The sequence below is a fragment of the Carlito syrichta genome, unplaced genomic scaffold (genome assembly GCF_000164805.1).
Source record: "Carlito syrichta isolate Samal-C Ts95f unplaced genomic scaffold, Tarsius_syrichta-2.0.1 Scaffold298871, whole genome shotgun sequence".
NCBI lineage: Eukaryota > Metazoa > Chordata > Mammalia > Primates > Tarsiidae > Carlito > Carlito syrichta.
In genome coordinates, this window is record NW_007242967.1 from 700,333 (window position 1) to 724,400 (window position 24,068).

The 24,068-nt window shown below is 45.3% G+C and overlaps 1 protein-coding gene across 3 annotated transcripts in view; it reads right to left on the reverse strand.

Moving 5' to 3' along the window:
* AGAP1 (ArfGAP with GTPase domain, ankyrin repeat and PH domain 1) overlaps window positions 1-24,068 on the reverse strand; it is a 423,994-nt gene that overhangs the window by 357,725 nt on the left and 42,201 nt on the right. The window lies entirely within an intron of this gene.

Consider the following 24,068-nt stretch of genomic DNA (forward strand, 5'->3'; position numbering starts at 1 on the left):
GCCTAGTGATAACCCTCATGGAGACTGAATGATTAGAGAGGATCATATCAGATCCTAGCTCTCATTTTGGGCTCCTCTGTGCAGATGCCTTCAAGAAACCCTGTCTAACCCCCCAAACAACTGGACCCCAGAGGACAATGCTGTCAGAGCCCCCCCACTGGTCCCAGAGGCTGCCAGCTCTCTGCTACCCAGAGCCACATCTGATTCCCTCCCGCACGACGGGCACCCTCCCTCCTAGAAACCTGGGTCTAGGCCACTACAGTGCCCGAGAAGCAGAGAGTCCCCACCCCGACCCCAAGAAGTGTCTGAAGCCCTCCAGAGGGGCAGCTATCCTCTGTGGCCAGAATGGGCTGGCTGAGAGACTGACCCTATGCTGCAAGTGTGCATGCACACATACACACGCACACATACACTCACACTCACACCTATGTTGATGTAAAAAGGCAGCACATTGGTTCAATTTGCTGTTCAGCTTGCTCCATAACAAGCCCCCAAAGAAAGCCTCCCAATGTTAAAACAGATAAACTCTCATTTTGGTGTCTCCTCATCACTGAAAAGAGTCTATAGAAAACAATCAAGTGAAGAGCCGCTGAGGACAGGGGGACACAACCAGGCCAGTCAGGATGCAGGATCCAGCCACTCCAGCCACAGGGAGATCTGAAACGTCTTAAGGTTCCCAAATCACAGCTCTCCTTCTGGCAGAGCTGGTGTGAACACAAAATGAGCTAGGAAACACTTGACACACGGCAGACACCCACCCTCCCCATCTCCCCATTCCCTCCCTGGTGTGGCACATCTGTTAATGGTCCCATCACAAACTCTTGACACTGGCCTAGCTCTGTCTGAATACTGGTGCTGCCACACACCAGCCACGTGGCCTCATGTAACGTATTCACCTCTCTCCACCTCAGTGTCCCTAGCTATAAAATGGGAGAATGTCTTGACAGGTGAGGAGTAACAAGTTGACACAAAGTGTTCTGAATGGCGCCCAGTGTCATTCAGAATTCCTGCCAAGGGTTATCACTTGTTTTTATGAAAGATATATTTAACGTTGAATAAACCTGTTTGCAATAGAAAAATGTGCAAAAGTGGTGACTGTAAGCAATACTATTTCCATTTTTAAAAAAGAGATGCTGAAAACCTGCTATTTCTTGGTGAGATGGATTGCATTCAACCTTTTAAGAAAAATAGGCCAGGCTCATACCTGTAATTCCAGCACCTTGGGAGGTGGGATAATTGTTTGAGCCCAGGAGTTAGTTTGATACCAGCCTGGGCCACATAGTGAGACCTCATCTCTACAAAAAAGTTAGCTAGGCATGATGGCATGCACCTGTGTCCCAACTACCTGGGAGACTGAGGTGGAAGGATCACCTGAGCCCAGGAGGTCGAGGTTGCAGTGAGCCGTGATTGTGCCACTGTACTCCAGCCTAGGTAACACAGAGAGACCCTGTCTCCAACAACAACAACAAAAAAGGTTTGAAAAGGAAATCTATTACTTTTTACTTTGGGAAAAATCTTTTCTCTCATGCCCTGTTTCATGAGCCTGGGCATCAGCCTACCAGGTTCAAGTCCCTGCCAAGCCCTTAGTATTCTGGCCAGTGACTGAACTACCTAGTGCTGTGAAATGGGGCTAGTCAACAGAGTTTTCCTTTTAATGAGTTAATACATGAAAGCACTTAGAAGAACACTGCTTGGGACTCAGGAAGGCTCAGTAAGTATGGATCCTCACTATCCACCCCCCAAATTATCTTACCTCCAGAATATTTTAAAACCTTCCTTTTCCATCCTTCCCTACCATCTCATATTCACTGAAACTACATGTCTCTCCTAGGTTTTTGCACAAGTTACCCACCTGCCCCTGCACACACTTCCAGCCTCTCAGTCCCTCCTTCCCCAAACACACTTCACAGAGGTCCTGGCCACAACAACGTCCTAGCCCTGCATTCTGAACCCCACACACGCTCCTCTGAGCCCAGCCACCAGGCGCCAAATCCCTATCCAGTCCCTAGCTCCAGCCCTCCCCTGCTAGAGGAACCGCAAACACAGGTGGTGGAGGCCCTTCGTGTTCCGTGGACTCCAGGAGTCAGTCTTGATGAGGCTTTACCATCTCACCTCACTTTGGTCCCAGGTCCCACTCTTCTGGGTCACCCCTGAAGCAAGAGGGGAGGAGTGCAGCCTGTCCCTGGGGGGCTGTGGAAGCTCCCTGCAATGCCAGCATCCCTTGGCTGCCCCACCTCTCTGGGGAACATGAACCTGGTGGACGTTAAAGTTACCGGGGGTGGGGGATAAATAAGGACTCCAGGGCACTGCTGATAAACAGGAGGCTCAACTGGACAGGACCATAAGGCATTGCAGAAATGGGCTCACAGGTAAAGTAATACTTTAAAATTCATTTTATATTCTTCACTTTAACTACTTTAATGACAGGCGGAAAAGCCTTAAGATGAAAGCATGGCTGGCAACAAGCTGGTATTCAGAAGGTCCTGTCACTGTCATTACTAATTAAATTCAAACCCACCATCTCATCCATCACTGTATCTTTTCTACCAAGTTTTAGAAGATACCACCAAACTGTAATCCCGTTTCATGTTTCATGTAGATTTTCAAATACCTGCTTTATGTCCATTTCTACTCACTTTCCTGCAGGTCCATCTTACCCAACTGTGCATTCCTAGCACTTTATGGACAGGCTGGCCCAGGGCCCATACTACAAACTTGTCTCATGAGTGATATTCTATCTTCTTTGTTGCCAATTATTATTTGATGCATATATCAGGGATAACTGTATTTTCAAAAAGTATCTTCAGTCTCCCCAACCTGGCCTTCTTGACAGAAGTCACAGACATGTACTGGACTCAGCATACCTGTGTACAGGTGCTAGACAAGTGCCTCAGCCAGGGGCAAGCCCACCCCAGGCCTTTGGCCCCTCCCCTCCCAGGCTGGAGAACTGGACAGGAGACTGGCCACAGATACCTGACATGGGAACATGGGGAGACCACAGGTGCTACCAGATCACTCGGCAGCTGTAATTGCATCCCAGTGAGAAGCGAAAGCAGAGTCTCTACCTGGCTTAAATCTGTGCTTCCAGGACATGGTAAGGTCACCAGAGGTCAACAGCACCACACAGAGTGCTCTGCGTGCAGCCAGAGGGGGTGAGAACAGGACGAAGCATCTTTCCTGAGCTTGATTTTCTGAGCGGAGTCCATGGGATGGCAGAAGTGGATGCTTTCCCCCTGTCGCAGATGCTTCAACACAGAGCACTGTGGGCCTCTTGTCTGAACTCAGCCCTCAAGTGCTATTTATTAGGTTTCTGGTTCACACCAAAGGCAAGTTCTCAGGGTTCCCAGAAAACCTGAACACCACCCTGAGTGCCTTTGCTTGCTTGAGCTTATATTCTTCAGTGAGTCAAGGTCTTAATTGCTCCCTAAAATGTGTTTGACAACGTAGCAAAGTGTGTGAGAGGCAGAACCGGGCACAGTCACCAAAATAGTGATGAGAATGTGTTCCCTATGCATGAACAGCAAAGCAGGAGAAAAAGGATACAGCTTTTTTTTTTAAGTCTTAAGGGTGCCCCTGACAATCCATTCACAGCCGGTTTCAAGATTACTATTCTGAGTCCTGGTCTCACCGTGGGGACCGGTTTTAAATTGGGGATGCTAAAGAAAAAGTACAACAAATGGGTTCCTTCAAGTATCTCAAGTCACGCCAAGATAGGGGCTACAAGGCAGCCATCTTAAATACAGGTGCCATCTACATGGAGAGGCATGGGAAGTGGGTCATCAATGCTGTCATTTCTGCTTTGAGGAGAAAAAAAAAGAGCAAGCTGAATTTTCCTATTCCAAAAAAAGAGAGCTCTTTTGGGAGTAAACACTGTAACAGATGTTTGGCATTTCTGCTTCTATCATTTTGGCTAATTGGACTGAAAGCTATCAACGTATCATTAACAGTTCTCCAAGCAGCAGCCCAGGCCATGGCAGCGAGCCTCACACTTCAGTTTACAAAGCGCTTCTCTTCCTGCATCATCCCATTGTCCCTCACGACATCTTGTGATGCAAACATTGTTGTCCATATCCAGATCTACTCAGGAGGAAAGGAAGTTCAGACAACGACCAAGAGACCTCCACAGCCAGCATGCAAAAAGAGTAAGGCATCCAGATGCCCTGACTGGTTCTTACCACTCCTGCCTTCTACATGAACTTCTGCTAAGACAAGTCCTACATGAATGAGCCTGGCAGCCTCCGTGTCATTTTCTAGTATCCATAGGGCCAGCAGCATCAAAGATGCAGGAGAGTCTGTGTTTTCCTTACTCTACTCACAGCTTGGGGAAGGGATGTCCCTGTCCTGAGCTCTAAAAAATCATTGCCATGCTTAGGAAACTACAAAGAAAGACACCTGTCTAAATTTCATATTTTACTGTTTTTTTTTTTTTTTATCAGCGTCAGGGTCTCACTCTGTTATCCAGGTTGCACTGCAGTGACATGATCACAGCTCACTGCAGCCTTGACTTCCAGGGCTCAGGGGATCCTTCTGCCTTAACCTCCTAAGTGGCTGGGACTACAGGAGTATCCCACCATGCCTGGCTAATTTATTTATTTATTTAATTTATTAAGAGACAAGAGCTCACTATGTTGCCTAGGCTGGTCTCGAACTCCTGGGCACAAGCAATCCACCCACTTTGGCCTCCCAAAGTGCTAAATGGTAAGCCACTGAGACTGACCCTACTGTTGATTTTTATCTTTACTTTTTCATGCATGAGCAAAGGATGAAAATTATTCTTGAGCTAAAAACTGCATTTGGAGAGCACACTATTTCCCTTTTCCACTGGTGGTGGTGGGAGCATCATTTTAGTAGGTGATCAAGACGCAACGGAGCAGCTGGGATTCTCCAGGCAGGTGTAAGCCACCACCCAGCACCATCTTGTTCAGGCTAGAAGGAAGGAAGGTGAGGAGGAAGCCAGATGCAGGTACAGGGTCTCCTCTGGCCATGAGGCAGAGCTTCTCTTCCATGCAAATATTTTCAAAATTTACCTACAATTTCCTTCTTTGTGACTTTGTGCCATGAAAAAACAGGAAGACTATCTGCAAGCTTTATTGTTTCCCAGTTATTTTTAAAAAGTGAAATGAGAGGAATTCATTGAAAAGGACCACAAATCGTGTTTCTCCCTAAGCGCATACAAAAAAATTAATCATGAATATGCCAGAAATTTTTAAAAAATAATTTGGCACTTTTAACTTTGATAAAAATACTGAGGTCCGTAACTTATTAATGTTGGGGTTTTGGAAAAGTTTGGTATTGTGACATTTAAAAAGAATTTTGGACTACATATTATTTTCACACTGGGAAAAAGGCTTTATTGGTAACATATTGGTTTACAAAATTTAACCGAATCAGATTTCATTTGCTCTGCCAATTTTTTTTTAAACTTACATTGTGAAACAAAAATTAACTATTATAAAAATGTACTAACAGTGAATAAGAAGCCAACACATGAGGACTGCTTAAGACGTCTGTGGGAGGAACACTCTGGGGTTCTGACCCAAGGTGAAGTGAGCATTTAACACACTATTTCCTTGGCCACAACCCCTAGTGGCTTGATTTAACCCAGATCTCAGTAGGGTAAAAAAGGAAGATAGAAAAAGAAAGTTCCAGGTTAGATGGCAGATTCAAACTTCACTGTAACTGAATTTGCTTTCATCAATTCCTAATAATAAAATGAGAGGTGGGGGGAATAAAAACCAGGGGAAAACGCATCATCCAACAAAAGACATGGCTTTATGTAATAAACCTTGAAAATGCTGGCACTAAGGAATGAAAAGGAAGACTTGAGCAGGGGGAGGGGCCCGCCTGGCTCCTCGTCCCACCATTACCCTGAGCCAGCAGCACTCCAGATCACTTCACCCCAAAGTGTAGAGGGAAGAAACAAAAAGTACAGTCACAGTCACATCTTTCTCTGTGTCCCAACTGAGGAGCGAAAATCAGTAAGCTTTGAAAGTGAAGAGCCGGCAAAGATTCTCAAAGAAAATGCTGGTGTTACAGAGAGTTGGGGAAGTGACCTACTATGGGGAGGGGGGTGGTAGGGGGAGGGGTGTGATAATATACACCCCCACCCCCAGGATGAGTAAAGGAAATCTGGTAGAGGACACATGGTAAATTACCAAAGAACCCTAGTCTCTAATAAAGAGTGAACCACCTTCATTTGTTGGCAATTCTCACACTCTACAGAGGGACAAGCAGGATGCAACTTGCCCATTTGATACTGTAACCTCAAGGAGAATGATGTCCAGTCTCGGATCCTGCAACATAGGCAGCAAAGCTCACCTGATGTCCAAATGCTCCTCTGTAGCTGACTAGGGTGTGTATTCGAGGTCTGGCAAGTGGGAATGTGCATAGAATGGCCCCCGGCCCTTCTGATCTAGGGCACTCAAGACAAGGGGCATCTCCTCCACCCCACTGTCTCCTATTCACAGGAAGCAGGATGGCGGGGAACTTCCAACAGCCTAGATCTGGCTCAGGACTAGAGGAAAGCCTCTCCAGCAGTTAGCACCAGTCTCAGCAAAAAGAGCATCTGGATAGGTCCGTCCAAGGGAGAGAAAGAATAAAAACAGCAAGGATATTAAGCAAAGGTACCCCAGGAGGAAACATGAGGACAGTAGAGAAGGGAGGAAAGAAGGGAAGAGATCAAGAAATGAAGTGCCAATGGAGAAGAAAAGACTCAAAGTAGAAGGAAACCCCCTACCACAGCGTCCAGCTCCAATGTGACTTAACAAGAAACAAGTATTCCATGAGACAAGAACTCCAGGATGAGAATTTGAAACAATGATGAGATGAAATGGAAACCTCCAGAACTGAGAATCAAAACGACATTTGGGAACGAATGAAGAAAATCAGAAAAACCGAGAAGCAGAAGAGACAAGGCTGAAGGCTGGGTTTCTGACACAAAGGGATGGCTTAAAACAGTCAATGAGATGAGAAAGACAGAGAAAGCATTTAAGAGAGATGTTCATCGGCAGACAAATGTACCTAAACAAAGGGATAAATGGTGTCTCTGACCACAAAGCCCCAACAAAAAAACCAGAAGACAATTAATTCAAAAACAAAAGATAAAGGAGTTTTCCTGAGATGCAGAAAGAGCTGAGTCGGCAGATCCACAGAGCATGTGACATTCTAGAAAAATGTGACATAGAGTCACAGCTTTAAAGATGAGAAAACTGAAGTCTAGTAGAAAATGTCACATGCTGGCCAAGGTATGGGTTTATGGGTTCTTACAGGCTTGGGGCCTTGGAGTAGCAGGGTGTCAAAGCGGGCTGCAGGGAACATTTTTCCAGGGAGGCTTCAGGGAGTTTTACATGGCTGCTTTACATATTTTTTTAAATGGGTAACTGTTTTTGAAGCTGTGTCCTAATAACAATCAACCTGCACTCACGAGTATGCGACCCACTGAATGAGACACCAAAGGCACGTGGCTGTGACTGTGGCTGTGTCAGGGCAACTCCTGTGCCATGCAGAACCCACCTTTGGCAGTTTAGACTGAAAGGCTGGAAAGCTGCAGCTTCACACTGACTTTCAACAACCTTGTCCTGTATTTGCACCTGAAAATCACACAGACAAGCAACGAGCCAGTTTTTGTGTGACACAGGTAAGCAATACCAACAGTTAACCAGCTCACTCTTCAGGACATATTACAGCAGATTCAATGCTTACCATGATGTAGGCGGTTTCTATCTGAAAACACTTAAGAGATGAGAGTAATTGCTTATACTGATTCAACTTCAAAAAAAGAAATTTTTTTTTTTTTAAAACTCTCTCACTCTGTTGCCCAGGCTTGAGTACAGAGGCATGATCACAGTTCACCACAGCCTCGAACTCCTGGGCTAAAGCGATCCTCCCGCCTTAACCTCCTGAGTAGCTGAGACAAAAGGTGCTCACCACCACACCTGGCTAATTTTTTAATTTTTTTTTTTTTTTTTTTTTGTGGAGACCAGGTCTCATTATGTTGCCCAGGCTGGTCTCAAACTCCTGGGCTCCAGTGATCCTCCAGCCTCGTCCCACCAAAATGCTGGGATTATAGGCATGAGCCAATGTGCCTGTATTGTAGATGTCCCACTATTCCTTTCACTTCACCACTTCTGGATCTTGAAGTGGCAAGTAGTTGATAGGTTAAAAGGAGAAGGAGCACTTACCTGAGTAGCTCAGGTTTTGTTGATACCAATTAAATAGAACAAAAATTAACTGAATGAAAATGCAGACATAAAATTGAAAGTTGGAGACTCTAAGGCCCTATTCTGTGTTCATGAAGACAGCTTCACTGTTGTCTTCTATAAGCAATGAGTCAGAATGTACAAATTGGAACTTGTAAACATTTTATTCATGAAATAACATGAGGTACTAGATTTAACTGTTTTTTTAAAATATATTATTGCTGCTCAAAAGGAAGTTGGAGAACTGTTTGAGGAAATCATTTCTTGCCCATGAGTTAAATTCAATTTCCTTCCATTTGAACTTTCAAACTCTTTGAGGAAAACATAAATTAGCAATTTAACACAAAAGTCCCTTAAGAGCAACTATCCTCCAAATAATATCTTTTTTATGTTTTTTTAAAGAGATGAGGTCTAGCTATGATGCCCAAGCTGGCCTTGACTCCTATCTTAAGGACCCCTCTCCCCGCTCCCTTGCCTCCAGAGTAGCGGGGACTATAGCACCTGCTACTGCATCCAGCTCAAATGTCTTTTTAAAACTAAAATAAAAACAAAAACACTGGTAAGGTGGTTTAGACTGGTTTACATGGAGCCATCGCCATCACCAATATGCAATGACATTCAACTGCTGGAAGAAGTACCTTCATGTTCATTAAATTTTATTAGATTTTTCCCTCTAAGAAGCACTATTGAAAATTACAGTATAACAGCACTTTCTCAACAAAACATTCTCTCACAACAGCTACAGAATCTCAGATGTGGTCATGTACCTCATAATGACACTTTGCTCAACAATAAGACAGCATATATGGCAGAGGTCCAATAAGATTATAATATTGTGCTTTTACTGTACCTTTCCTATGTTTAGATGCATAAACACTTCCCATTGTGCTACAATTGCCTACGGTATTCAGTACAGTTGCAGATGCACAGGTTTGAACCCTGTAAGCAACAGGCTAGCACAGGTAGCCCAGGTATGTGGTAGGCTATGCCATCTAGGTTTGTGTGAGTATACTCTATGATGTTCGCACAATGATGACATCACCTAAAGATGCATTTCTCAGAACATATCCCTGTTAAGTGATGCATGACTGAACTGCAAAGAGTAAAAATGCATCCCACATCATCATCTACCCTTAGAAGACAAGAAAGTCACAAAGTTCAAAGCATCTTTGTCTGTGTGTGTGCATGTGAAGTTCCAGAGACTTCACTTTGAAATCAAGGGCCTGAAAACAAGGGGAATGCCGTCTGGAAAAAGAAGTCTGCCTGAGACAGACAGCTCACCTTCCTGGGCTGACAGCCCAGACCTGACACCCACTATGGGGTCTCAGTTCTGCATGGACTCCTGGGAGGACAAGCCAAGGTCTCCTACTTCTTGGAACCCTGGCTTACTCGAGTGCCCCAGCTCCTTACACTAGGAGTTTCCTGCATATCTCGAACTCCTGATCTCAAGCAGTCCTCTCATCTCAGCGTCCCAAAGTGCTGGGATTACAGAAGCAAGTCACTTATGCCTGGCCACCTTCCTGCAAATCCATCGAAGACCTCATACTCCCAAAGAGCTCACACTTCTCCCAGTATTTCAGCAGCTGTTCTGGGGTCTTACACATCATGAGTGCCTCTCATGGCTTCTCGTGCCTCAGTTTCCTTAGATGAAAACCAGCAAATCGATGTCAACTGTCTGCAGCTTCCTGAAATGTTACAAGTGGCTCATAAAAATCAACTAACGATGGCCACATGACAATGACAACTTTATCATTTCCAAACAGAACTCACACATGATGGGCAAGTTTCAAAATACCAACTCAATGAACAGGAAGAAGCGAGGTGGCAATAACCAGATAATGAAAGACTTGTGTCTTATGTTCAAATACCAAGAGGAAAAACAGGCCTCTCCTAACACTTAATCATAATTCCATGCTTCCTAGAATATTCAGGATGGTACTTCTTTCCCCCTTAAGTCAAAACAGCCTATGAAGGAGCAACCCTTGGACAAGTGCTTCTCCAGTGGCTCCAGGGAGAAGACTAAGTATCACGCAATGGACTCTCAGTGTTCATCCAAGTGTAGCACCTTTCTAACCCCAGACCAGAGTTTTCCAGGTCAGTAAGTGATAAAAAGTCAAAGGGGAATATCTCTGCTTCAGAATCTACCAGGGCTACCATTTGGTTCATATTAGCATGAGCTTCTTTTCCTGAATTACCGTAAGGGCTCATAGCTGATTTCTCCCTGTAACCATCCCATCCCAGGTCAATAAAATCTTGGTCGTCTGAAGCACCACTTAACAAGCACTCAGCAAGCCCTGCGACATGCCAGTCACAGCGCTGGTGCCAGGAACAAGGCGAACAAGACAAGACCTCTGCCCTAATGAAGCATATTGTCAAGAGCACTGAGAGGAGAAGGAAGCAGACTCACTCGACACAAGGAGAGCCAGGCTGCTGGGGTGAGAGGAAGCTGGGGAGCCGTGGGCACCCCCTCAGTCGGTCTCACTCACCCCAGGAACCCACAGGTTGAGAAAGTAGCGGGGGCCAGTTTTCACTCACCACTCTGAAGAAGAAAACAGTTACACAGTGATGAACCCCACCCAATAAAATCTAATTTATAACCAAATAAGTAAACTGTTGACTGAAAATCTTCCAATATCTACCACCGAGGCTGTGCTTGAATATTTCAGCATCTACCAACATCTCTGAAATAGCCTGCACGGTCAACTTAAAATATTTAGTCATGCACATTTGGTTCTTCGGGGGAAAATGTACTTGAGGTTATTTAATATTTCATACACTTATTTTCAACATTTTTTTCAAAAGGTAGACCAAAGAGCAATTCAGAATTAGGTGAGGCCAGGCATGGTGGCTCACGCCTGTAATTCCAACACTTTGGGAGGCCAAGATGGGAAGATCGCTTGAGCCAGGAGTTGGAGACCAGCCTGAGCAACATAGCCAGACCCCATCTCTACACAGAATTTTAAAATTAGCCAGGTGTGGTGGCACGTTTGGGAGGGTGATGTGGGAGGATCTCCTGAGCCCAGGAGGTCAAGGCTGCAGTGAGCCATGATTGTGCCACTGTACTCCAACCTGGGCAACAGGTGAGACCCCCCCCCAACTCAAAACATCACCACAACCACCACCACCAATAATAACAATAAAAAGTAAAACTTCCTTGTCAATTAATACCACCATGGCCTGGGTGTATGTAGTAGGCACGAGTATTAGAATCCACAGTGAAGCCTAGATTGTGAGTATGAGACAGTCGGCAAAGCACCAAACAGCAGCCCCTGCTCAGTTACTTGGTAGCCAACACAGGGGCAAATGAGCTCTTAGCCTCCCAGGATATAGTGCTCTAAACGTGTGCTTCTCATGTGAAAATAGCTTTTTTTTTTAATTGGTATTATATAAACTGTTTTATGCCATTCTGGAAATAAATATGTAAAAGTATAGGCTTACAAGCTATTAATTTTCATGTGTTCTGATTATAAACAAGGTACTTGTTTCAAGAAACTAGAAAAGGGTAGTTGCTATTGATTAGACCATATGGAGAAATCAAGAAATCCTTTATGATTTTACTATTTTATTTTTACATACTGTAACATAGGGGTTGTCAGCAAACAGTCTCTGTACAAGGCCAGACCCCTATAGAGAGAGTAAATATTTAAGGCCCTGTGTGTCATATTCTTCTTTGGTTTTATTTTTACAACCCTTGTTTAAAAACGCAGGCCAGGTGTAGTGGCTCACGCCTATAATTTCAGCATTTTGGGAGTCCAAGGAGGGAGGACTGCTTGAGCCCAGGAGTTTAAGACCAGTCTGGGCAACATAGTAAAACCTCGTCTCTACAAAAAAATTAGCCAGACGTGGTGGCACATGCCTATATTCCCAGCTACTCAGGAGGCTGAGATGAGAGGATGGCCTGAGCCCAGGAGTTTGAGGCTCTGGTGAGCCACGGTCATGCCACTGCACTCTAGCCTAGGCAACAGAGTGAGATCCAACTTTAAAAATAAATAAATAAATAAATGTAAAACCCTTCTTTAATAACACAGGAGAGATGACAGGACCCTGTCACAGAGTCCCACCTGGATACTTGTTCATGTGTACACACGGCTATTCTTATGGTCATATTGCACTTTCTCTGGTGGACTCTTGAAGGTACTCTTATAACTGTTACAATCCGATGGTAACACTGTGATGACTTTAATGGAGTCCAGCAGGTTTTGCCTCCAGCCGTCTATCCCCATCCTAGTGGGGACTCTGGTTCCCAAGAATGTCCCTGAGTGGACCAGTGCCCTGAACTGGAAAACATCAGGACCCCTGTCCAGTCTCCCACCCACAACTGGCAGAGATGACACTTGCCCCTGTGGCATCCGCCCAGGGTGGGGGTTGCTGGCTCTCAGGCCAGGGTGACCCTGCCAGGCCCAGGGGTTCCTCCAGGAACCTCCCGCGTCTAGAACATCTTGGAACAAGCTGCATCTGCCGCTGGTGTGCTGTCAGGTTCCTCAGAATCTCCCAGCCAAGACTCCCACCTAAGCTGGAGTGGGTCCCAGGGCACAAGGCCCTGGACAGCCCAAACACACCCTGAAGTTGGTTTTCCTCAGACCTAATCATCAGCTGCCATTTCTGAAAGGGCATGAGAATTGAACACAGAGGGTTCAGAGGTGATGGGTTCCAGCAGCTCATCCCATTATGTCAGCCAGTTCTAAGGTCCAGAGGTTGTCTGGAGGTCCCTCCTCTACGTCTTCACATGTCTCTCTCCAAAGCTGGTGGTGCTCTTGCTAATGATTTAGCAGGTGTCCTAGAGTCCGACCTCCCTGACTCCCTTCATAATCCCTCTACCTTGGCCACCCCCAGAGGGCTTCTCCTCTCTCCATCCCTGGTGCATGGAAGACCTTCACACCAGCAGGCCTGGCCCACGTCCAGATGGCATAGTCATGTGGAACCTGAGTTCTGACAGTTTTTCCACACACCCCCGTTCTTGTCCAGGCTCCCAACCTTCCTTCTCCATTCAGCCTAAGCCCCTCCCTTCCTCTTAGTGTCTAAGAGGGAAGACACAAAACAGCCACCATGAAGGCTTGCCACCAAGCAGGGAGACCTACCAAGCCCCCTCCTGCCCCACCATATACACTTTCAAAGATCAAGTGCTGGTTTTTTTCCCTCTTCTTTTGTCTATGGTAGCGCTTTTTTAAAAAATAAGCAAAACGATAAGAGATAGAACTCAGAAAATGATAACGATTGCTGGCCAGGTAGGCTGCCCTCACGTTACATGAACAGAACAACACCAGCTTCTAGATCCAGGCGTCAGCAACCTATCACACTAGTATCCCACCAGCACATCAATGCTGCCACAGAATACTTCTTAACACAGTGTCCAGGAAACCACCAAGGATGGATATAGGACTAACTACACTGAGTTGAATCTGATTTACATTTCTGGTCTGGGTCAATCATGAATTAATTTACTAGGTTAAACCATTTGAACCATAAGAAATAAGAAACCATCAACTTTTGAAGATTATAGGTGGCTAGAAATGACCTCATCTGTATTGATTTAAGAGAAACCCCCTCCCCAACATACACACACACACACACACACACACACACACAGAGTCCAGCCCAGCCCAGTCCTCCTTAGATCCTATGGTTGGTACCTACAGATTTCCCAGCTTTCAGGCTATGGTAGTCAACTCCTGCAGGAAAGCATGAGCTGGAGGGGGGAGGATTGGGAGCACTTTCATGACATCTCAGATTATCCTTATGTGATTCTTTCTGGCATTTGACCTAATTTGCTGTTAGTGCTTTCTTTCAACTTCCACCTCCCATATCTCCATTTCCTGACACTTGGATTTTGCCGTGAGCCCAAGTGGAAGTGGCACTTAGTGTTCATGCATCCATTGTACACACATGATCTTAGAGAATAGAGCATTCTTGCTTTTCCTTTTTTTTTTTTTTGAGACAGCATCTCACTCTGCCCAGGCTGGAGTACAGTGACAAGATCAGAGCTCACTGCAGCCTTAACTCCTGGGGTCAAGTGATCCTCCTGTCAGTCTCCAGATTAACTGGGACTACAGGCATGTCCAGTTAATTATTTATTTATTTTTTTAGAGACAGGATCTTGCCATGTTGTCCAGGTTGACCTCAAACTCCTGGGTTCATGGGATCCTCTTGCCTCAGCCTCCAAAAGTGCTGGGATGACACGTATGAGCCACCACACTCAGCCTGGATGTAGCATTTTCTTCAGAGAGCATCAAGAAGCAACTCCACCGCTATCCAGTCATGCATAGAATGTGTACTCCATCCACACAAATTAATTCCTGGCCTCCTCTGAAATGTAAATCTTTTCACTCCAATTCACAGTCATGCAGCTCAGGGACGACTCCTCTCCACTTGATATGCCCACCCCCCACTCTATCTTTTCTCTTCATCTGGTCTCAGTTTTCTGTGATTTTCAGTACTATCTTTCACAGAAAACCTCTCAATCCTGACGGCTGAATTGCCTAAGTCTAGGAATGACTATGTGATGATTCATATAGGTGCCTTCTGAGCAATCGATCTCTACCGTTTCCTGGGATCAATAAAGTAGGATGGGGGTAGGTAGGGGAGGAGTGCTGTGAGGAAAGACAATGTGGGTAAAATGTCAAAAAAAAAAAAAAATGTGGCAGGCTGGGGCAGTGGCTTACGCCTGTAATCCCAACACTTTTGGAGGCTAAGGCAAGAGGATTGCCTGAGCCTAGTACTTCAAGACCAGTTCAGGCAATTTGGCAAGACCAAAAAATTAGCTGGGTGTGGTGGTGCATACCTGTGGTTCCAGATACTTGGAAGGCCAAGACGGAAGGATCACCTGAACCCTGCAAGTCGAGGCTGTGGTGGCTGTGAGTGTGCCACTGCACTCCAGCCTGGGCAACAGAGACACCAATTAAAAAAAAAAAAAAATATGGTGAGCTGACATTTAAAATCCAAACAATGTCTACCATTCCAAAAACTAAGCTTTGCACCCTTGAAGATCAAGGAGAAAAAAACTGTCGGAAAAAGCCAGAGGGTCCAAGTGAGACTGTAAAAGTCATAGGGAGACATTTACCAGAGGGCAGCTTTAAGGTGAGTTCAAACAGTATCCCCAGTGCTTCTCCAGAAGCACATGAGTTTGCAGGATGCAAGCCGAATATAACATGACCTGCTTATCAGGAAGATATTTGCACCATACAGCCCTTTACTAGTTAAAACTTAAAAGTAAATAAACATTGAGGACACAGGGTTCAAACAGACCTCTGATTCCTTTTCTGGGGTTTACCTTCTCCCAGCCCTAATCGATAATACTCCTGGCTCAAGCCATTTAGTTCAGTTAGGTTGACCTCATCACCTCACCCCAGAGGATTAAATAATTAAAATATTCCCATAGACCCTGCTGATACTGATTGTTTCAGGGGAATTCATGTGACTCAGGCCCAACATACACAAGAAATAAGAAAGAGGGGTTCCTCAAGAGCTTAAGTGGATCAGGGTCTTTCTAAAGCCAAATTCATCCCCTCGGCTGCTCCAGGTATGCAGGTAAGTCCTCGCCCCTCTTTGCATTAAAGTTAATTTAGGCTGTGTCTCTGTGACTCAATTGGTGTGTGCATTTGGCTGTTAGCTAAAAGTTTGGTGGTTTTAGCCCCCCCAGGGACACAGGTGGAAATTTTAAGCTAATTTAAATTGGTCACCTATCCCTTGCAACCAAGAGAGTGTAAGCTAATACAATGAGCATGGCCCTAGGGTTTCCAGATTGGAACAGGAAGCTGCCTGGCATGGGGCAGACTACTCTGCTGCCATCCAGTTCCCTGGACTTGGAGCTGGGCTTCCAGGAACACTATGCGGTAAAAGCCAATGAACCCAGGTGGAAGTGCCCGAAGGGAATTCAGTTGTGACAGAGCCAATGACTATTTGTTAATCTGCAATAAAAAGGTGATGCACTTACAGTTCAAAAAATACCTCTGGAATAAAAGTTCTCTATGAAAAATATTTTATAACCGCACATGTAAAACTTTCTAGACCTTTATCCTCCTCTTTCCATTAAATAATGGTTTTGTAGAAAGTCAGGGCTGCAGTGACCCATGATCGTGCCACTGCACTCCAACCTGGGTGACAGAGTAAGACCTCGACTCAAAAAATAATAATGATAAAGAATGGTTTTGTTAAAACTTCTTACAGCATGAGGTTCCTTAGGAAAGCAAACAGTTGTGTCAACAGCAATATACTGTTTCTGAGCTGTGAGTTAAAGGAACACAAATGAGCCTCCTTGGGCTGCCTTGAGAAGCTAGGATCACCCCCCCACCCACCCCAAACTACCACCTACCCTCAAGCCAGCACACCAGTCCTCTTCAGGGCACTCACGAACCAGGTGTTTAAGTCCCAGCCTTAAATTACAGTGACTTACTCAGAAACGTCTCCTCTCTGGAATGTGTGCTCCACCGCAGGTCCAGCAAGACCTTCAGTAAGACACGGATTTCTACGTCACATTAATTATAACAATATGGGACAATGTGTTCTGAGTTCCAAACAACTAACCCAAAAACACACTTTGTCCTGCCAATTTTGTCAATGCCAAAAACATGACAACCTCCTTATTCTGATTTTACAGCTTTTTCCTTGTTCAAAATGAAATAGAACATGCTTTCCTTTTATTACTTCTTTGAAGTTCTAGTAACAATTTCAGTATCCTTCACCTATTTTAGATAAAATCACCTGACCCACATGAACCGCATCAAAGGGTAGAGTTAGTGACCGTCAACCAGATGAAGACAATGACAAACACCAAGTCCCTGGTTGGAGATCAGGTTCGTACCTGAAGTCATTAGAGAAGATGGCTGAACTGACTTCTGCTTTTCATCTATTAAACTCCCAGCAGGTTCATCACCATCTTAAAGTTTACAGATAACCCTCATTAAAAAATTATCATGCACTTATAACCACTTGGTTGCAAATAATACTGAAATTCACACTGAAAAAAAAATGGCTAGATTTCAAAACCAGTCAAATTTTATTACAGTGTTACAGATTTTTTTTTCCACTGGAACATTAAACAGCACCCAAGAACGGCTTTAGAAATAAGCCCTAACATCTGGGAAGCAGTGGTAGCTGACAAAATATTTTTTAAGTTATTTGATTTGGAAAGGGTTTTTGGAGCTGACAGCCTCAATGTACTTCACGTGTCTCAGAAAATAAGGCTGAGTGTTTACCACATGGTTTGTTTCTAAGAAACTGAGTAAACATTCACTAACAAAATATTTAAGATACATGTGCTTCTGAGAACACATTTACTGCCCTGATGACAGGAAACAATCCTAGGCAGTCCTGATGGGGAACATCAAGACTAACAAGGGGAGAGCAGCTAGCAGGCAACAGTACAGTCAGCAGGCCCTAAAGGCCAGAAGCAAGTGGCCAGCAGGTGACAAGGGCAGCTAGGACCAAGCAACGAAAGTCAAATTCACAGTGGAAACTCCTAGAGCCCTTCAATCTCAGTGAAGCACAGTCTAACCTTCAAGACCCTGAAATGAGAAGGCAAAGGTTCTCGGATGCATCCAGTGTCACTGGCAACCATGCATTTTGCCTGTTTCCAACCAGAGTTACCCGACAATACCGCATGGGTGGGGTCTGCAGCACCCCTACCCCCATGGACATGAGAAAGACTCCACAGAACTCAGTCCCAGCCTAGGAAAACCTGTGAGGAGGCAGTCCACACACTTTAAATTCTATCTTTTTTTCTCCAGTGTCCAAGTTATACGATGAGGTCCCAGGCTTTGTGTATGGATGGAGCTCTACTCTCAACCAGATGAGCTTTATTTTGGCAGCTTGATTCACCACATGGATGAAGGAAGACAGCCTCGCGTGTACAGCAAGGGATGCAGAAACAAACACCTGAAGTGTGAGCAGAACCTCAGGTCATACCTTTGGGAACAGGGAAAGAGGCAGGGGCAGAAAATTTGGAAGGAACAAAGGAGCAGGAGACCCCTCGGCATCCTCAGTTGTGGGCCCACACGTGGAAGAGGATGCCTCTTGTTCTGCAGGAACCAACGGGTTGGAGAACTGTTTTTTTGTTTGTTTGTTTGTTTTTTGAGTTGGAGTCTCACTCTGTCGCCCAGACTGGAGTGCAGTGGCCGCTCCCGGCCACCGCAGCCTTGACCTGCTGGGCTCCGGCGATCCTTCCGCCTCAGTCTTCCAAGTAGCCAGAATTACAGGCATGCGCTACCACGCCCGGTTAATTTTTTGATTTATTGTAGAGATGAGGTCTCGCTGCCCAGGCGGGTCTCAAACCCGCGGGCTCAGGCAATTCACTCACCTCAGCCTCCCAAAGGCATGGGATTACAGGCTGAGCCGCTGAGCTACTGAGCCCGGCTGGAGAACTGTTTTTAAAAGGTGTTATTCACTGAGCCCTTACTCACTGCCAGGGGCATAAACTGAGTCTTTTATACATCTTACTTTACTAAGTCCTTACAACAGCTGTGAAGCAAAGAGTAAGTTGAAATTCAAGAGGTGGGTAACTTGCACAGTGTCACAAGACAGGCTGGGAGCCCCAAGGTTCCACAGTCCCAGGCAGGCGTAGACCATGTCAGAGGGGATTCTCAAGAGTTCAACCAGGATGCAGCCTCAGTAGTGAGGTGGGGGAGGCAGCCCCTCCGGGATTCTGGAACCTTCTGGCAAGCTGCTCCCAGTTCACCACATACCACCCTGCTTCCCTTCTTGCCACAGCAAGAAAGGGTTCCGCTCTTGCACCGTGTTTCCACTCACATTACAGGACCTTCCGCCAGAATGTGAATCATTCATTCCTTCCTGTAGAGCCTCCAAGCCTTTACCAAACTCTAATCTAAACCAAGTGAACAAATGGACAAGCTCTAGGCTTCTCTTGGCGAGATAGAAGACATACCTGCTGCACTTTCCTACCATCTTGGCACAAAAGCACACTTTAGAATTTCCTAAGACTTATGCTCCAAACCTCTACTTCCTATCTTGAGTGACATGAGCTGCCTACCCCATCATGGCATTTAGTACATGCCTACCCCGTCATGTACTAAACTTGCCCTTACCTAATAGTTATAGTTACTCTTGGCACCCGGCATCTCTCCTAAAAAGCCTTCCCTACCCACTGGACGTTCCGGTTTCCTCAGTCTCCCTCATCTGTTTCAGACTCTTCTCTTTACAAGGGAAAGTCTCCTAGGTACTTTGTCCACTCAAGAGAATGCCAGCTTCCCTTTTCCTACTCCTGCGAGTTCCCTGGTGGAAGATCTGCCTTTAATTCTTCATCTGTTCTCTTCAAGCTATCTCAGCTATCTCCTTTGATTGGCAACATGAATGGGGCAGGACAAACTTCCTAGTTATCAGAGTCTCTCACTTCTGGGAGAGAGGATGGGGAAGCCGCCTAAGAAGCTCCTGGTGGTTATTGCAGGTGTGGTCACTGCTGGGAAGAATGGGAGAGACAGGACTGGAGTGTGGTCCTCCTGCCAGGAGAGGGGTCCGGCAGAGCCTTCAGCAGTACATCCCCAATACCAGGCTCTTAGCCAGAAACCTGCTTGCTGCTGGCCAGATTCAGGGCTGCCACAGCCTTGCAGCTAGCTTTTTGCCCCCAAATTTGAGTTAGCTAAGAACCAATGAGAGACTCAAGATTCAGTCATTGAAGGAATAAGCCCTGATGAATCAAGCTCACAAGGACCCAGGAATGACAGGGTCAACTGCTTGAAAGTTACACTTGATGAAGGCCCTTCCCTGCAAATTCCTTCTGTGGCCACAGCAGGCAACAACATCATGGACCCTCGCAAGCAGTTGCTGGGCCTCAGTGGCAGGCAGGCTCTTGCCCTCCTTTACTGCTTTCACACCTGGATATCTGGACGTGGGTCTCTTCCAGATTGGGGATGAAAGATAAAAGGCAGCTAGATATCTGACAGCACAACTTGATCTCAATCACATTCAGTCCTATTTAGCAGCACACATTGTTGCTTGCAAAATTAGCTAAGAGTCATTAACTTTAGAGGAAGAAGGTCTACGACCAATCTTAAGGTAGACTCACCAACTTCCAAATCTGTCACTCAACCCACTATACAGTTGAGTCTCATTTGAACAGCAGGGCCTTATTGCTGAATTCAGATCCATGACCACTGGCAAGGCAGGTGCTGGCTTTTGGCTTTTCTAGTCCCCAGGTCCTTCTACCACCCAGGGTGTTCTGCACAGCTCAGCAGGGTCCATGAGCCACAGTGTGATGGCAACCGGGCATAACACTGACAGACACAGCCTGGGAACAGGTCTTGGGGCAAAGACCAAGGTCTGCAACTCGAAAAATCTCTAGAGGACACCACAGTCTCCCTGCCTGCAAGGCATAAAGTGTTTCAGGACAGGGTCTATGTTTCCCATAAATTCCCACAGACTACTGAACGGCCTGGTTTTCTCTCCTTTGCTTGGCTGTTTTTTGCAGGAGTTAGAAGCTGAGTGGTATCGCTGGAGCTTGTGTTGGGAAAGGCGCGTGCACAGTGAATATTAAGCAGATAAACACATGAGAAGGAAATTCACATTACATGCCCAGATGTCATTCACAATTCAAATAAGCAGCCATTAATAGGGCACTAATGGCAACTGAGTAATCCATCTGATGCTCTTTATGAGAAGTGAATGGCAGCTGTGAAATTCTCCTCAGAGGTGTGAAAGTCACATACAAGCTGATGGAGTCCTTGTGAAGTTCTGGAATATGAGCAGAGCTCACAAAAACATCACCCGTGAGAGGCATGACCACCAAGAAGTGATGGGGGTGATCAATATCAACGGTTCGAAGTACAACATCTGTCTAAACATTACACGTATATAACAGACATACTGTTATGGGTTGGATTATGTCCCCCCCAAAGCTATGTTCAAGACCTAACCCCTGGTACCTGTGATATAACATTATTAGGAAATAGGGTCTTTGCAGATGTGACCAAGTAAAGATGATGTCATACTAGAGTAGGGTGGGCACTAAGTTCAATGACTGGAGTCCTCATAATAGGGAAATCTGGACATAGAGACACAGATACAGAGAAAACACCAAGTGATGACAAAGAGATTAGAGTTAGGCATCTACAAGCCAAGGAACACCAAGGACTGTTGACAACCACCAGAAGCTGGGAGAAGCATGGAGCTGATTCAACCCCAACCTCAGAGTCTCCAGAAGGAACCAACCCTGTCAACACCTTGATTTTGAACTTTTGGCCTCCAAAACTATGAGAGAATACATTTCTGTTTTAAGCCATATAGTTTGTGGTACTTTGTTACAGAATCCTAGAACTATAATATACATACATTTATCACACATCTATACACACAACACACACACACAATTAAAAGGGTATCTGCCTAGACAAAAAGTTTACTCTTTGGATGACTTTAATGGGATCCTAGGCTCCCTACCAAATTACTCACTTTTGCACTGTTAATTCCCTAATCAAAAGAACATAATATTTAAATTCTTCCCTCACTTGAACTAGATCTTTAAAATTTTCTAAATCTTGTGAGTCTGTTCTCTTCACTACAAGAATAAAATATCAGCCAAAAGGTATCACACAATTAAAAGACAACAGATGTTGCCCTCTGGGATGGAGCAAAGTATATCTGATGAAAAGTATACTGGTACCTAGAGATGGTTCTGTACCCGAAATGTTTCTACCAAAAGGGAACTCTCTTCAGAAAACAGGAAGGCCCTCACCGTCTTACTCTTCCCAACAAACTAAATATCCCAGCCACAGGTCAGGATTAGGATAAAAGACATTTACGCATTAATTGAATCAGAAGAACAACTGCGCATAGACATTAAGAAGGTCAGGGAGGATGCAATGAGCTTTTTGTACAGGCAGATCACACAGCAAAATGTCTTTCATTGAAAATAGCTGCCCCATTGATCACTTTTAACAGTTATAAGAGAAAAGTAGGACAAGTCAAAAGGTAACAAGAACACCAAGAAATAGAAAGGTCACATAGCTCCCTCAAAATCCCTCAACCTGTTGCCAACCACACCTGTCACTGGCTGCCCACTCACTGTTTGTATGCGTAACTAATCACAGGTGAGGCTGAGAGCTATGATCAGTTTTGTCAACTACCTGTACACCCTGGGGACAACTCATATCACTCCCATAGTCTCCATACCCCTGGGGCAACAACACAGTGAATTACATCCCAAATTCAGAAAATTATATACATAAAGCTGCTCAATTAAGCAAGAACAATAGATGTTAACTTATTTGACATGAAATGAAATCACTTTCAAGCTTACGATTCCTTGACTATAAGAAAGAATTTCACGAGGGCAAGACTGTAGTGTGAAAGAAAGAAATCATGGTTCTTCTCAATCATTTTCTTTCCCAAACAACCATTTATGGCTCTCTCCTGCCACTGTCATGAGACTCTTGGGTCACGTGGACAGGGAGTGGAAGTAAGTTCCCTGCTCTCATTAAGAAAGGCAAAGATGGTAGTAACTACCTGCTTAGTTCTAGGCAGAGACAGGTGGTCCAGCGCTGGGAAACACAAATTCACCAGGGCTAAAGGCCTTCCTGAAACACAAATTTACCAGGGCTAAAGGCCTTCCCGGCACAAGGTGGCCCTTGTATTCACAATTCTTTCAGCACCCAGAGGCTCCTGATATGTACCCACTGGGGCACACCTGGAAGTTATCCTGCTGTAAGCTCTTCATGTCCCCCAAGGGATAATTCCTTTGACCTCTAGTCAAATAATGAAAGGAAAGGTGCCCAGGGTAAGCTCCTATAGGGCATGAGAAAAGATCACAGAAGATCTTTCCTCTGACCCAGAAGGGCTTGGCCTTGAACCCCACAGAAGGAATGAGCTATTTCCACATGAGAAAGGGATGTCCTTTCAGGTAATCACCATGCTCTCTCCCTTAAAAATAATGTGTGTTTTAGCAGGGCTCAGTGGCTCAGCCTGTAATCCTGCATCTTTGGGAGGCTGAGGTGAGTAGATTGCCTGAGCCCGCGGGTTCGAGACCCGCCTGGGGCAGTGAGACCTCATCTCTACAATAAATCAAAAAATCAGTCGGGCGTGGTAGCGTGCACCTGTAGTTCCAGCTACTTGGAAGGCTGAGGCGGAGGGATCGCCGGAGCCCAGCAGGTCGAGGCTGCTGTGGCCGGGAGCGGCCACTGCACTCCAGTCTGGGTGACAGAGTGAGACTCCCACTCAAAAAAAAAAAAAAAGTGTTTTTAAAACCATATGTGATATTATGAAATGTCAGCGGAATAAAACATATTACTTGAAAAATCGAAGAAGCAGGACTGACAGTGGTCTATTTAGGTCACCCCACTGGGTGCAATTCTTCTTTTGCTGTATCAGCATGCAAGAGAAATACCCGTGTGTTAATCAAAATGTAAGAGTCCATTATGCGTTGCCGAGACATCACAGTTGGGCCCAAATAGGATGGAACAAACTGTGAACGCCCAAAGGGAAAACAGCATAAGCCACAATAGTGACAAAATAGCAATATAGGGGAAAGGAAGCCACAAGTGCGACATGGTCCTTGGTGATTCTAGCACTGCTCATACCAGACACGTGAACTCCAGGGTGAGAGAAGCCAGGGCAACAAACCCAGGGCCCCAACCATGTGGCTTCCAGCAACCCCAGCCTGAAATCCCAAGAGTTCAAGGGGCCTGAAGGCAGATTTACTTAGAAAAGGTGATCATTTTACTTGCAGCTGAGTTAACCTTTATATAACCTCTACAATAGCTAGCTCTAAGAAATAATGGGAAAGATTTGCTAGGTAGGTGCAATCAAACTGGCTGTGGCTAAAATTCATACTCAGACACAAAGGAACAAATAAAACACCAGCACAACCCACAGATAGATCCCAGGAAAAGAGCTGAAAACACAATTGAGTAAACACTGCCTTTTCTCACA